Here is a 14,273-nt window from a genome sequence, read left to right as displayed (position 1 = left end):
CCTTGTTCTGGAAAGAAGTCCTTAGTCACATCAAACGGGTACAAACACAATCCTGCTGGGCATCAAGCCGACCACTTTCAAGGCTGTCACCCGGAGCGATTGGACTATAGCATTACATATGCTTGGAGAAGCCAAGCAACTTATAGTGCAATATTGGAAGAGGACGGAGGCGCCCCCTATCGCCGCTTGGTACGTGCGACTATGGCATGTCATAACCATGGAGCTCTTTACAGTGCGGCTACAAGCGTGCGATACTTGCTTCACTGCAGTTTGGCAACCCCTAATTACTTATCTTTGTAAGCTAGAACATGCACGTTATTGTCCAGCTAAAATTAGAGCACTGCACCTTTTCGAAGAAGCTATCCTCCCGCCTGATCCCAACAAGCTGCTACCGCAGCCGTCCCAACTCAGCGCATGACCTCCTTGTATAGAACATAGGCCCCCACTGGCTTAAATCGTTGGCCCCACCTCCCTTCCATTCCCCCTCCCGCCCACTCACCCGCTCTCTTCCTCTACTACTATCTACACGCTGTCACTAATTCTTTATCTCTTTTCCTTCTTTCTACTCCTCTCGCTTCCTTTTCTTCTGGGCCTTGTGCCCCTGTTATAGTATTGATGTTTTTGAAAGGGTCCAATGGAACGCCACACCAAACCAGAATTGCCTTTTACCGTCTGCCACGCGACCGGCCCGACATGGGTTGTTAGGCGACATGATGTGTTTAAATTACCACATTATTGCTACTTTTTAGTTATGTATTACACGGCCGGCACTGAATAGGGTTGTGGGTATAACGCTGTGTGTATATGACCCGGTGTTCTGTTCTTTTCTAGTAAAATAAAAACAGATTTGATGGAAAGTTCTTCCTGATATTGACAGTTGGCTTGCAACAACATTTTTTATTTTAGTTTCCAATTTTCTTCCATCTGCTCTACAACATTGTATCATTGAAATTATATAATATTCAATTTTTCTATAAATAATGTTGAAAACATTTCTGATTTGCAGTGACTACATTCCATATTTTGATTAGCTGATTTTACTACTTCGTTAAAAGACACTGTTTTGCAATCTGGTATTGTCAAATATATGAATCTTCAGTGCCAATTTCAATGGTACTAGAAAATAAACAGCTATCACATTTATGGTCCCATCTGTAACGTAGTCCAAACAGGTTTTCAATTTGTATTCCTTCATCTTCCAATACTGCAAGCATAAACATTAGAATTTCCTGAGCATCTTGCTGTACATTCTGTGTAAATTGTGAACAACCAGAACATATATCTAGAAGATGGCAAATGCCAGAAGCACTTGGGATTTTAGTTTGATCAGTCGTCAACTTTTCATAAATAGAACGTAATAAAGAACAAAACCTTTCTCCTCGATTTTCCATAATTTGTTGTTGAAGACTTTCTAGAAAAAATATGACGTTCACAACTACATTAGCATAGCAGTTGATACCTGAACCATTTTCGAACTGATATCCTACAATATATTAAACTGCTTTCTTTTTCTTTTTGTTTGCAACCTCAACTCTTGATTTTTTTCTTGTTTCCAACCTCACTAGAGAGTGTCTCATATGTTCGTTTTCGACATACTACACGCTTTTCATATACAGGATACTAACTTAAGTTGGGAGCATACAGTCTTCTTAACCGATTATACTCTCTTACACAATTTGCATCAGCACTAATTTTTCTCTCATCAAAATCAATCAAATACAATCCAGTTTAAGTTCTGACTTAGGCAATGCAATTTTAAACACGGTACTTCCAATGTTTACCAAAGCACTGTCTACACTTAAACCTTGAGATTTGTGAATGGTCACCTCATATTCTAATGAAAGAGGAAACAGTTTTCTACAAACATACAAATCTTTAACATCGTCCAATCTGTTTTACTTCTTCAATCTGATCAACTGCATTCTTTAAAAATTAAAATTCTATCTCTATTTTGATAATTACCAAAATCAACAACTTTTCCCATTGCTCCACTTACTAAACCTTTCTCCACATCCAAATTATGCCATAAAATTACCCAACAGTTTTCACATACATATAATGTATTTTCTAAACAGCAGTCTTAGATATAGATTTTTCCAAAGAATCCAATTTAGCTTTTAATTTTTCTGTTAAAATAATAGTAATTCCTTTGTGTTCTGTTTTATCAATGGCTTCCATTTTTATTATTTGTTCCAGCTCTAGTAGTTCTTCATTGAATGTAGAACATTCTTGCAGTGTTGGCATTAAGCAGATTATAGATTTCTTTTCTCCAATTTTTTGTATATTATTTCTGGAGCAACATTTTCATTTGGAAACAAGTTTGTAAGTAGCCAACTTTGCAAAGCTTCTTTTCCACGTTCTGTCAAAACACCAATTCTTATATCTTGAAAGATGCTTCCATATTCTTCATCACTTGCCTGTCGCATATTTTTAATAAGTTCTTTGTATTTAAAATATGACCAAATGTTGACATTTCCAATACTTCCCAAAGATTTCCTGGTGTCTTCATGCAGAAGTGTTTTAAAAACTGGTTCCCCTTTTACGGGAGTAAGTTGCAGTACGCCGAAAATAATTACATGTTTTCATCCAAATAACACATCATAATCTGTTATTAAAATTTGCTGCATTCTTAAATGTACAAAGGCAAGCATTAGGTTTGAGACCATGCCCACCACATCAATTATCAGAAGTTTCATTTTCTTTAGTACTCTTGAAACTTCCAAACAAGCTTCTGCAGAAAGCTTGTGATATTCCAACTTATTTTCATGTTCAACAGGTAGCATTAGTAAACAATGTACTGTAATCCCTTTAATGTTGTGTGCTGCTAACCCAGTTGGAGCGTTTACAACAAAATATAAAAGTGATTCAGTAGTTTTCTGTATTAACTGGTCAAAATTTTAATTAAGAAACTTTTTCCTGTACTAGCTTGACCCCTGATATACATTTGAATAGGTTGAAATGATGTGCAGTTGCATTCTTTATTTTCATGATGTAAACCATGCTTGATCTGTTCTGTAACTTGCTGATATATTTCTTTCTGTTCAATATTTAGTTTCTCTTCCAAGTTTCCCAAATCCATGATATCCTGTTGAGCTTGATGCATTGCTGTTTCTACTTCACTCATAGCAATTGCTGCTTCATTTTCAAGAATTGGTTCTCCCCGTGGATCTTGACTCGGTGGAGCAGAATTTTGACTGTCTTGAGAACTGTCTAGCAATCTCAGCTGCAATAGTAGCTTCTTGTTGAATCTCTTCATTCAATATTTGTAGATAATTTGAAAAACGGTGAATTCAATGGTATCTTTACATGCATTAAGCAAATCTTCATACAAATGAAAATCTCCAAGTAATTCCATTTCAGTACGCCAAGACTTGAAGAGTTGCAGAAGAGCTAAATGGTAAAATTTCCTTTTATCTGGTGTAACGCAACTCAGTTTCCTGTGATTAATCAGATTTCCTTTACTATGTTTCACCAAACATCCTTCTGAACCAATCACTGCATATGTTTCTGCATTTATGTTCTCTGTAATATTTCTCCTAAAACTGTAATATTGCAGTACTTCATAGAGACATATATTCTCAAGATGGGGACTTCAATTTGGATAGTATGTATCCAACATGTTTGTTTTAACAATATCTGTGCTTTCCGGATCATTTAATGCTAAATATTAGATTTCTTGGACAGATTTAAGTACTTGATTTAGTGTTGCAGCAAGACCCAAACTAACCCAAATGATTCCTCTTGACTTTGAATATAAACTTGCAGAGGACAACCGATCACAACATTCGTAGGATCCAAACTCTGGGGACAGCATCTTCAAACTAAAGCTGTATAATTTCATACTTAGTCTTCTCATGGGCAATTTCTTCCCACATTTGTTTCAACTCGGTCTTCTCAGATTTTGTTATATATGGCGTTACATACTGAGCAACAGCAATGGAATTATACGCAACATTAGGATATCCATATTTGCATTCCACATCCAGAAAATCACTGGATTATAATCATTAATTTACTTTGATTGTTCACTTCTTTTTAAATTGTAAGTATTTTTAGGAGACTTTCTAGTGATAGTATGCCTCAATGCTGACATGAAATTGTTGACTCTTCCTTTAGGTATTACTAGACGTGGAAATCCAAAATGACATTTAGTATAAAACGTTTCCTTTGATTTGTATTTTCGTCGACAGTATTTGCTACATCGATGAGATTGAAACTGTAAAACTTGTTGTCTTAACGTATTTTCTTCTCTTGTTTTTGGAATAGCACATGTGACATAGTCTTCAATAAATGATAAAACATTGTTATCCAAATCAGTTCCAAACTTAGGTGCATCTTTAATCCATAAAAGCATATGTGCACCTCTAGCTTGGTACTCCTTTCTCCCCAAAAAATCTATAACTTCACGAAGTGGTGGGTTGTTTGTATTGCAGATAAAAGACATCATAGCTTGAAACCTATGATTAAAATATCTGCACACATTTACTGGATCCAAGGAACACAGCTCTCCAGGTGTTTTGAATTCAATGTTTTTAATATTTTAATTTGCTTCTCGAAGAAATTCAAGTAAATCATCCCATGCGTATTCAGCACAGCTTAGCATGACAAACCATGTAGTGGTTCCTAAGTTCCTTAACATACATTTACGTTCTTCATGACGACGATACCAATATTCATTAGCACCAAGTTGACACGCCATCAAATTAATCAATTGAGATTCTAAATGATCGTCTCTCTGTTGTACTTTGTCCATAAATTTCTTTGCAGAAAGATGTTGAAGATGAACTCCTGTTTTTAACACATGGTTCACTGCATATTAAAGTCCAGACAAGTCACTTTCAAACAAAAGATGAAATATATATGGAATACATTGTCGAAATCTTGTATCTTCTGAGTACAATCTTGTTGTACAATATTATGATGCTGGAATCTGTACTGGTCGTTCGTCATATCGTCCACCTTTTCCAGTGGGGAAGAGCTGTGGAAAACAACAAGCTTCCAAACTTCTTTTCCAAACACTCATGGGAGTTCCCTTCACTTTCTTCATTTGGAATAATTCAATAGTATTTCCAATAACTTCCTTTGAATGTAAAGGATGTATATTATAATGTTCATAAATTTCCTCACTTTTGGACATATCCACTTTTTCAATTTGGCCACTTGGAATTTCGCTATCATCAACTCAATTGATTTCTTCTTCTTCCACATACACATATTTGTAGTAATCATTGTTTTTTGTGGGTATAACGTAGCCTTTTGCACTTTGCTAACATCTACCAATTCTTGCCATATTTTCCGACTCTTCGTAGGAACACCATGCACTAGAATAACTATAGATTCAGTTTCCTCTTTTTCTACACCAATAGTTTCAAGATTTTTTTTTTAAATCTAAAGGTAAATACAAAACTCTTCCTTTTGAGCCTCTTTGTAAATCTGATGGAGGCAGCTTACCTGTTTTAGGCTCCATACGAACAATAGCTGGAAACGGGTGCACAGATTGAATCACAATAGACTCATACGTGCTTAAATCTACCAGTTCTGAAAGAATATCTACTAAATCTAGGTTATTATGCATAGCTCTAACTGGCGTTTTGTTCTCCTCTAATTTGGTATAACAATGTATACAAATACGTTGATCCCTACCCAACTCAAAACAATCTTCCACCAACAAATAAGCACCAAATTCCTTCCACTTATCATTGTTTTCTTTTACACTTTTTAAATACAGATCAACATTTCTAGTTTGTTTTCTGTAGTGCGTACGGCGACAACAAATACACACATAGTTTGTTCTTTCACAACAAATTACATTAAACTTTGTAATTTCGTCTTTTCAATACTACTATCTTCTTCAACAGCTACACTGATCAAACTATCACTTTCTCTACACTCCTGTTCAGGACCAAAGTAACAAAACTCTATTTCACACTTTTTTTTACATCTGATACTGACCCATGCTAAAAAGCAGTGTTTAAGTTACTTTAAATTATTGCTGGACTTTTAACATAGTACAATCTTCTTACAAACTTCCGCATTACTGAGTGATGTACTGCTAACATTCTCAAATGATGAAAAACACGTTGACACACTTTTCTAGAAAGACAAGCCAGAGAATGACCTTGCAAGCCAGTATTTTTTCTCACTTTGCAAGGATGTAGTCCTTGCAACATCTTAATCTCTTGTTTAATACTTTTTTTTAGTATAATTTCTTAGGAAATGTCGTAAAATATCAATAGACTCCTGTTGTCTACTACAATCCCATGTATACACTGGAGCTTGAGTACGCCTCCCTTGAACTTCTTCAGCTATCACTTCTTCCATATTTCTAGGCAGTGAGAGGAGAGAGGTGGAGAAAAATACTGTGTAAATGATTGCATCAGTGCTGAAGTTGTAAGATTGCATGGTGAGTATTTTTATAAGTGCATGACAGTTGGGCCTAGCCCAATAAAAAACAGCACACTATTACATAAGTCAACTGTAGGTCACTAGGTAAGTACAGGACAAGATGAGAAGTGACTGGCTAATTTCACGAGTGCAAAAATACACATCTAGTGTATGGATAACTGTATAAGTAACAGTTGAAGGGATTCATCTGTCATTAACTACTGCCTAGGTGAATACCTGAATGCAGCAGAAACACACGTGGGATTTGAAGACTGCAAAGGTAGTGTGTAGGTAATGAGCTGACTACACCACAACAGCCTGTATCATTGCATAACTGCTGGGGGTACTACGCAAGTAGACCCCTTGAGTGATTCCTAGCCTGCAAGAGTAATATCTGGTGGATTATTGAAGTAGATAGCAGCTGACTGGGTGATTTCATAAGTGCAGAGATAGTGCCTAAGTGAATGCATCAGTGCTGAAGTAATGCCTGAGTGATTAGAGCACTGCATATGTAGCCCCTGCATCATTGTAAGATTGCATGGTGAGTATGTGAGTGTTTTCATAAGTGCATAACAGTAGGCCTAGCCCAATACAAAGCAGCACACTATTACATAAGTCAACTGTAGGTCACTAGGTAACTACAGGACAAGATGAAAAGTGACTGGCTAATTTCATTTTTTTTTTTTTGTAAATCTTTTTATTAGCTTTTATAGATGCAAAACATATTAAGGACATCTGTACAATCAAAGTACTTTTTCCAATCTACATGGGTGGCAATATAACAACATTTCAGTCCATCGAGAGCGCTATGCCAGTTCATGCTGAGAGTTCTTGGACAGGATATAAGCGCCCAGATGTGCCTTCCCACTGAAAGGCAGGAGTTAACCCGCTTCACCTCTCTACAGGGGAAGGGACAAGCATGTGCAATCATCCCAACCCCAGAGGATAACCATGTGCAATAAAACAAGAACAATAACAACGAACTGCGACACTGTCACCAAATTACATTGCCGTTTGCCCCAGTTCCTGGCTCCTCCAGCCAAAGGTCCTCCCCCCCCCCCTGCTCCCACTGACGCAGCTCGCGCAGTTCTGCAGCAGATGGCGCCCCGCCGCTGTGTCACTTAGTGCGCCAGGGTATGCCTCCGGTGCAATTGTTGCTGCGCCCCTTTCCCTTCCCTCTGTGGTGTCTGCCTAGTGCCCCGCCACCCCCTCTGTTGCAGCTTCTGCCGCCTCCTGCAGGGCGCTCCGCATGTGTTTCCAACTCTCTGCCATAGGCTCCTTATGGAGTCCCAGAGTTTCCTCGCTCAGAATGGCGGTCCACTCCGCATGCGCCCACGACGAGACGACAGAACCCACGCCCTAATGCTGGGCGAGTCCCTCTCCTTCCATCTCCTAGTAAGAAGACGCACTGCCGTCACCATCCCCAGATCGAGGAACCGAGACAACGCTTTGTCCTTAGGTGGCCGTTTGAAATGGTGTAGGAGGTACTCGGGCCAATTACAGGGGATGACGCGACCAGTGCCTCTTGCAAGTAATGTCTGAATGTCTTTCCAGTAGGCGCCGAGGCCCGGACAGTGCCATAAGGTGTGAAGGAGATCCGCATTCACTTCTCCACATCTGGGGCAGGCCGCGTCCGTTCTGTGAAAATATTTATTGATTAGGTCTGGGGTGAGATAGGCTCAGTGCACTATATATACCTGGATTTGGCTGAACCTCACATTCCTAGGGATTCGTACCGGGCCTTTAAGGACCTTTTCCACTCCTTGTCTGCCAATTCTCGCCCCATGTCTCTCTCCCACTTCGCCCGTAGCGGAGTTAAGTCCAGTTCTGTGTGTCCCCGTAGGGACGCAGCAAACCACTTGACTAAATGCCTATCCCTGCCCATTACGTGCAGGTACTGCACCGTCAAATGCTGTGTTGGCTCTTCCGCCAGATCACCCCATTTAGCCGCCATGTGCGCTGTTAGGGACCTATGCATGAGGAAGCCTCCTGGGGGGAGCCCCGCGTCTGCGACCAGCGTCTCATAGGGTATTAATGCTCCATCCTGGTACAAGTCGCCCAATGTTTGGACATCCACCTCGTGCCATTGCTCTAGCATGGAATGTGTGAGTGTCCTCCCGCCCCCAGGTGAGCCCTCCAGGGGGACCCCAGGTGCGTATGGGCGCACCCTTCTCATGAGGTACAATGCCCTGCGGAAGCACTTGAATGCCACTGCCAACAGCAATGGAGTGGGACGCATCGGCGTCGCCAGCGGGTGAAATAGCGCAGTAAGCCGCGCTAGAGTGTATGCTGGCTCAGCCGCGGCAGTGTCCTCCTGTCCTCTGTCTGCCAGCCAGCGGGCGACCCATTGGAGCTGCGCCGCCAAGTAATACTGCTCAAAACAGGGGGCGGCTAGCCCGCTCCTGTCTGTGGGCAGGAACAGCTTCCCGAGCGCTAGACGGTGCCTAGAGGCACCCCAAATAAAGTCGCGTAGAATCGAGCTGAGGTTGGAGAAGAAGGACTCGGGCAGGAAGTGACTGGCTAATTTCATGAGTGCAAACATACACATCCAGTGCATGGATAACTGTATAAGTAACAGTTGAAGGGATTCACCAGTCATTGACTACTGCCTAGGTGAACACCTGAAGGCAGCAGAAACGCACGTGGGATTTGAAGAGTGCAAAGCTAGTGTGTAGGTAATGAGATGAAAACACAGCAACAGCCTGCATCATTGCATAACTGGAGGGGGTACTACGCAAGTAGACCCCTGAGTGATTCCTAGCCTGCATGAGTAATATCTAGGGGCTTACTCAAGTAGATAGCAGGTGAGTGGGTGATTTCATAAGTGCCTAAGTGATTGCATCTGTGTTTAACTAATGCCTGAGTGATTCTAGCACTGTATGTGTAGCCCCTGCATCATTGTAAGACTGCATGGTGAGTATTTGGGTGTTTTTATAAGTGCATGACAGTTGGGCCTAGCCCGATACAAAGCAGCACCGTATCACATAAGTAAACTGTAAGTAACTGGGTAACTACAGGTCAAGTTGAAAAGTGACTGCCCAATTTCATTAATTTAAACATACACATCCAGTGCATGGATAACTGTATAAGTAGCAGTTGAAGGGATTCATCAGTCATTTAGTACTGCCTAGGTGAATACATGAATGCAGCAGAAACGCATGTGTGATTTCAAGACTGCAAGGGAAGTTCATAGGTAATCTGATAACTACACATCAACAACCTGCATCATTGCATAACTATAGGGGGTACTACACAAATAGACCCCTGAGTGATTCCTAGCCTGCAAGGTCAATATCTGAGGGATAATAAAAGTACATAGCAAGTGAGTGGGATGATTTCACAAGTGCACAGATGGTGCCTAAGTGATTGAATCAGTGCTGAACTAATGCATGACTGATTGCAGCACTGCATATGTAGCCCCTGCATCATTCTAAGACTGCATGGTGAGTATTGTTTTTTTTTTATAAGTGCATGACAGTGGGCCTAGCCTACTACAAAGCAGCACACTATTACATAAGTCATCTGTAAGTCACTGGGTAAGTACAGGACAAGATAAAAAGTGACTGTCTAATTTCATGAGTGCAAACATACACATCCACTGCATGGATAATTGTATAAATAGCACTTTATATGAGCTTCTATGAAAACATCACTTTTATACTGCAACTTCACCTTTCTATCTAAAATTATGCAGCATCATTCAACTATACTTTTGTACAGAATAAAAAAAAGAAGCCTAATTAATAACACCTTACATGATCATCTTTAAAAACAGATATTTGTGCTCGATCTTCACAAATCTATCTAAATTTATGCGGCATCATTCAACAATACCTTTCTACAGACTTGAATAAATAAGCCTAATTAATAACACCTTATATATGCATCTTTCAAAGCACACAGTTGAGCAGCATCTTCACCATTCTAACTAAAATTATATGGCATCATTCAACTATACCTTTGTACAAACTACAAAAAAGAAACCGGATTATTATTACCTTATATGTCCATCCTTCAAAGCACAGTTTTGTGCTGCATATACATCATTCTACTAGTACTCACACTCTGGACCCTACCACAAAAAAACAACAGCTCTTTCTTATACACCATGCACCATATAATGTATGACATATGAAAATACATATACAACTATAAAGATACATGAGATAGAACCCTATGCACTCCTTAATATTTGTTTAAATCCAACCCCAAATTAAAGGACAAGCTAAAATTATGTGGTATAGTACAAATATTAAGTATGGGCGCAAAATCCGTTCCGCTCGCGGAATTTGCGAATTTTCGGCAATTTTGCAAAATTGCCGAAAAATTAGCAAATTCGCTCGCGGGCGGATTTTTGCACATGCCCGAGTTGAAGCTCAAATAAGCAGCCCAAACAACTAGTGAGCACGGTCTAGGCTAGGCAGGTGTGCTTCCTCCCTATATCTACCGCCTACAATTAGATGTAATCCTTGATGGAGGTCTTTGCATCCACGAGTTTCTCGAGCGCAATCCCCGTGTACTTCCTTTGACCAGGAGGCTGCTTTCTTCTCATCTGCTGCTCTGATCGGTCTCTGATCCTTTATAAACAAGAGCATGTGAACTTGCGTAGAAGCCCTGCCCGTTTGGCCCGCCACACACACACTAGGGTATGCAACGTCTTCCCGCCCTTTCCTCACTATGATGGACAGCTCACTCGAGGGACCTCAGCGCCTTTTGGCACGGTGGCAAAGTTACAGACACACATGGTCACTGGAGACAACTCTTCTGGCCCTTTACGCAGCTGTAGTGTAGCAAAAGCACTACACATTTACCCAACGAGGTAGCACTTACTGATTAGCCAGTAGAAAGTACTCCAGTTGAGTAGAGGTATGGTACAACACAGTGGCATCTTCGTGGATAAATATGCAGGCAGGATTCATTCTGGCACGATGCTCCTGTCACAAAAATTAAACCTCAACAGGAAGCACTTACAGATATAAGCAGGTGCCCAAGTTGAAGCTCAAATTCAGTTGCGCATTATAATCAGCCCAAACAACTAGTGAGCACGGTCCAGGTGTGCTTCCTCCCCATATCTAAAGCCTACAATTAGATGTAATCCTTGATGGAGGTCTTTGCATCCACGAGTTTCTCGAGCGCAATCCCCGTGTACTTCCTGGGACCAGGAGGCTGCTTTCTTCTCATCTGCTGCTCTGATCGATCGCTGACCCTTTATAAACAAGAGGCATGTGAACTCGCATAGAAGCCCCGACTGTTTGGCCCTGCCACACACACACTAGGGTATGCAGCGTCTTCCCGCCCTTTCCTCACTATGATGGACAGCTCACTCGAGGGACCTCGGCGCCGTGGCAAAGTTACAGACACACTTGTCACATTATTTGTGCAAATGGCAAAAAAATCCACGAATTCGCGGGAAAATATGCGAACTCGTGGATTTGTTTGCCATTTCGTGCGAATTCGCGGACCGCGAATCCGCAAAATTCACCCATACTTAACAAAAATAGATATCCAAACATTAAAACAAACTACAATGATCAGTAATCCATAATCAAATATACACATAATACTACACAAAATGTATTTCAAACAAGTTAACTGCAAGTGAACAAACTATAAGAAACATCCGTTCATTTAAAAATATATTTCAAACATTAAAATTCATGAATATTTGTATTCCTTTAAAAAAAAAAAAGGTAACACATAATACACCTTAAAAATGTATAACTTAACTTTCAAATTCATTTGTAGAATATAAAATATCAGAAACTCAGAATGGATTTTCATATGCACACAATCAATGTATAGCACTACTCTCAGCAAAGCAAAACCAGTAATTGCAAAGTTTCCCTCTCTTTTTCCACACAAATACATGTCAGTAACAAATCACATTGCTTCCCAGATTATTTCAAATTCTAAAACACATTTCTATTGGTTACACATATCAACCCTTTCCAACTAACTTCTAAAACTAACCAAACTGCCTCTGAATTTTTTTAGAAGTCTCGACTCCACCGGGCAGCAAAGCAATGGGACTGTGAATCTATATGGGAGTTCAAACATATACCACACATACATTTACACTACATTTAATAATACACCACTTTTAAAGATAGGACTGACTTGGGAAATCTCACTCTAATAACATATAACTTTTATTTTAATTACAAAATCCCACTTCAATGCCACCAGTAACTTTTAACCCTACCCCTATTCTGCTTGATCGCAGGTTCCATAGAAACAGATCATGGAACACTCAAATGCACTAACAGGTCACAAGTTCACAGTTTTTTCAAGTACGCCACACAATGTTGCAAATACACACAGCAGGGGTGGTTGACATTTCCAAAATATCAACTTATGTTTTCAACTGTACCTTTCCAACATTTTTTACTAACCAATTAGAAGTGTGCTATTATCAAAAAAGTTGAATGCACCCTACTTTGAATGTACAATGTTCTTAAACAGCCGATCATTTCTCTTCTTTTTTGAAAACTGCATCTTGTCCACCATTTTAGATACCTCTCATTCTACCAACTGACTACCTCAGCTACAGACATCTTTTCATTACTTTCAGACACCACTTCAAGATGCTTACAGTGTGGATTGTAGGGCACAGCTATGTTATCTGGTGCAAAAGGTATGCTGAATGCAGGGGTATTGACAAAGAAATAGCTTTGCAAAATGTGGAAATTAAATTGATTGCACAGAGAGGATTAAAGTGGCACTAATTGATGCCTTTGGTTAAAACCTCTTTGCATCTCCATCCCCCATACCTCATGATTGTGCCCTGTGGTGGCAATTACCTAGGCACATTAATTGGGGTAGGTCTGGAAATGCTAATGAAGGACACCTTTGCACAACTGATGTTGCCTTTATCTCAAACTGTCTTTGTCTACTCTAACATATGCCAAAGACAAAAATGGAACAGGTCAAATCAATTTTGTCCACAGATTGTGAAAGCTAGAAAGAATGTCAATAAAGCTCTTTCTGCTTATCCTAGAGACCATAGAATGGGATCCATATATAACAACAATCTACGTTTTTATATGGAGGGCATCTACAGGAGTTGCGGAGTACGCTTTAAAGATGATGGAAACAGAGTCTTTCTCAGCAAGCTAAAGCTTGGCATCCGCACTTATCTGTAGTTACAAGAAACTCATAATAAACACAAGGGCTCTTTTTAGAGCCAGCCTATACCTCATAAGTTAATATTACCTATTTAAAACATACATTTTCTTTTATCGTCAATTTTGCTAGAGTCGCAAACCCACTGCTTTTACACTGGGAGGACGCGCTGGATGTGATGAAGTCGCGACTCCAAGCTCGCAAAATAAAAAAAAAGAATTCCCCATATTCTAAATTGTTTAATTCTGCCTCGGGAATCCCATCCCCCGAGGCATACCCATTGGGACCGTGGGGGAGCCCCAAAGTCCCCACGGTCCCAGCTGTTTCCCCGCCTCCTTCCGAAGCTGTCATTGCTTTTGGACAACGACATAGCACCTTGTTTATTTTTTTCCCATTTGGAGTCGTGAACCCACCGCTTTCACACTGGGTGGATGCAATGAAGTCGCGACTCAAAGCGTGCAAAATTTTAAAATGCACCTCGTTTATTAATTTTTTTCTCAAAGTGCTGAAAGAGGCTAGAGACGTGCTGAAAGAGGCAAGAGACATGCAGAAAGAGGCAAGAGAAGCGCTGAATGAAGCAAGAGAAGTGCTGAAAAAGGCTAAATAAGTGCCGAAAGAGGCAAGAGAAGTGCAGAAAGAGGCAAGAGATGTGCAAAAAGAAGCAAGTGCAGAAAGAGGCAATAGAAGTGCAGAAAGAGGCAAGAGATGCACAGAAAAATGTAAGTGAGGTGCAGAAAGAGGCAAGAGAGATGCAGAAAGAGGCAAGA

Source organism: Lissotriton helveticus, chromosome 2_1, assembly GCF_964261635.1.
Source record: "Lissotriton helveticus chromosome 2_1, aLisHel1.1, whole genome shotgun sequence".
Classification (NCBI taxonomy): domain Eukaryota; kingdom Metazoa; phylum Chordata; class Amphibia; order Caudata; family Salamandridae; genus Lissotriton; species Lissotriton helveticus.
Note: the sequence above shows the minus strand (reverse complement) of the source record.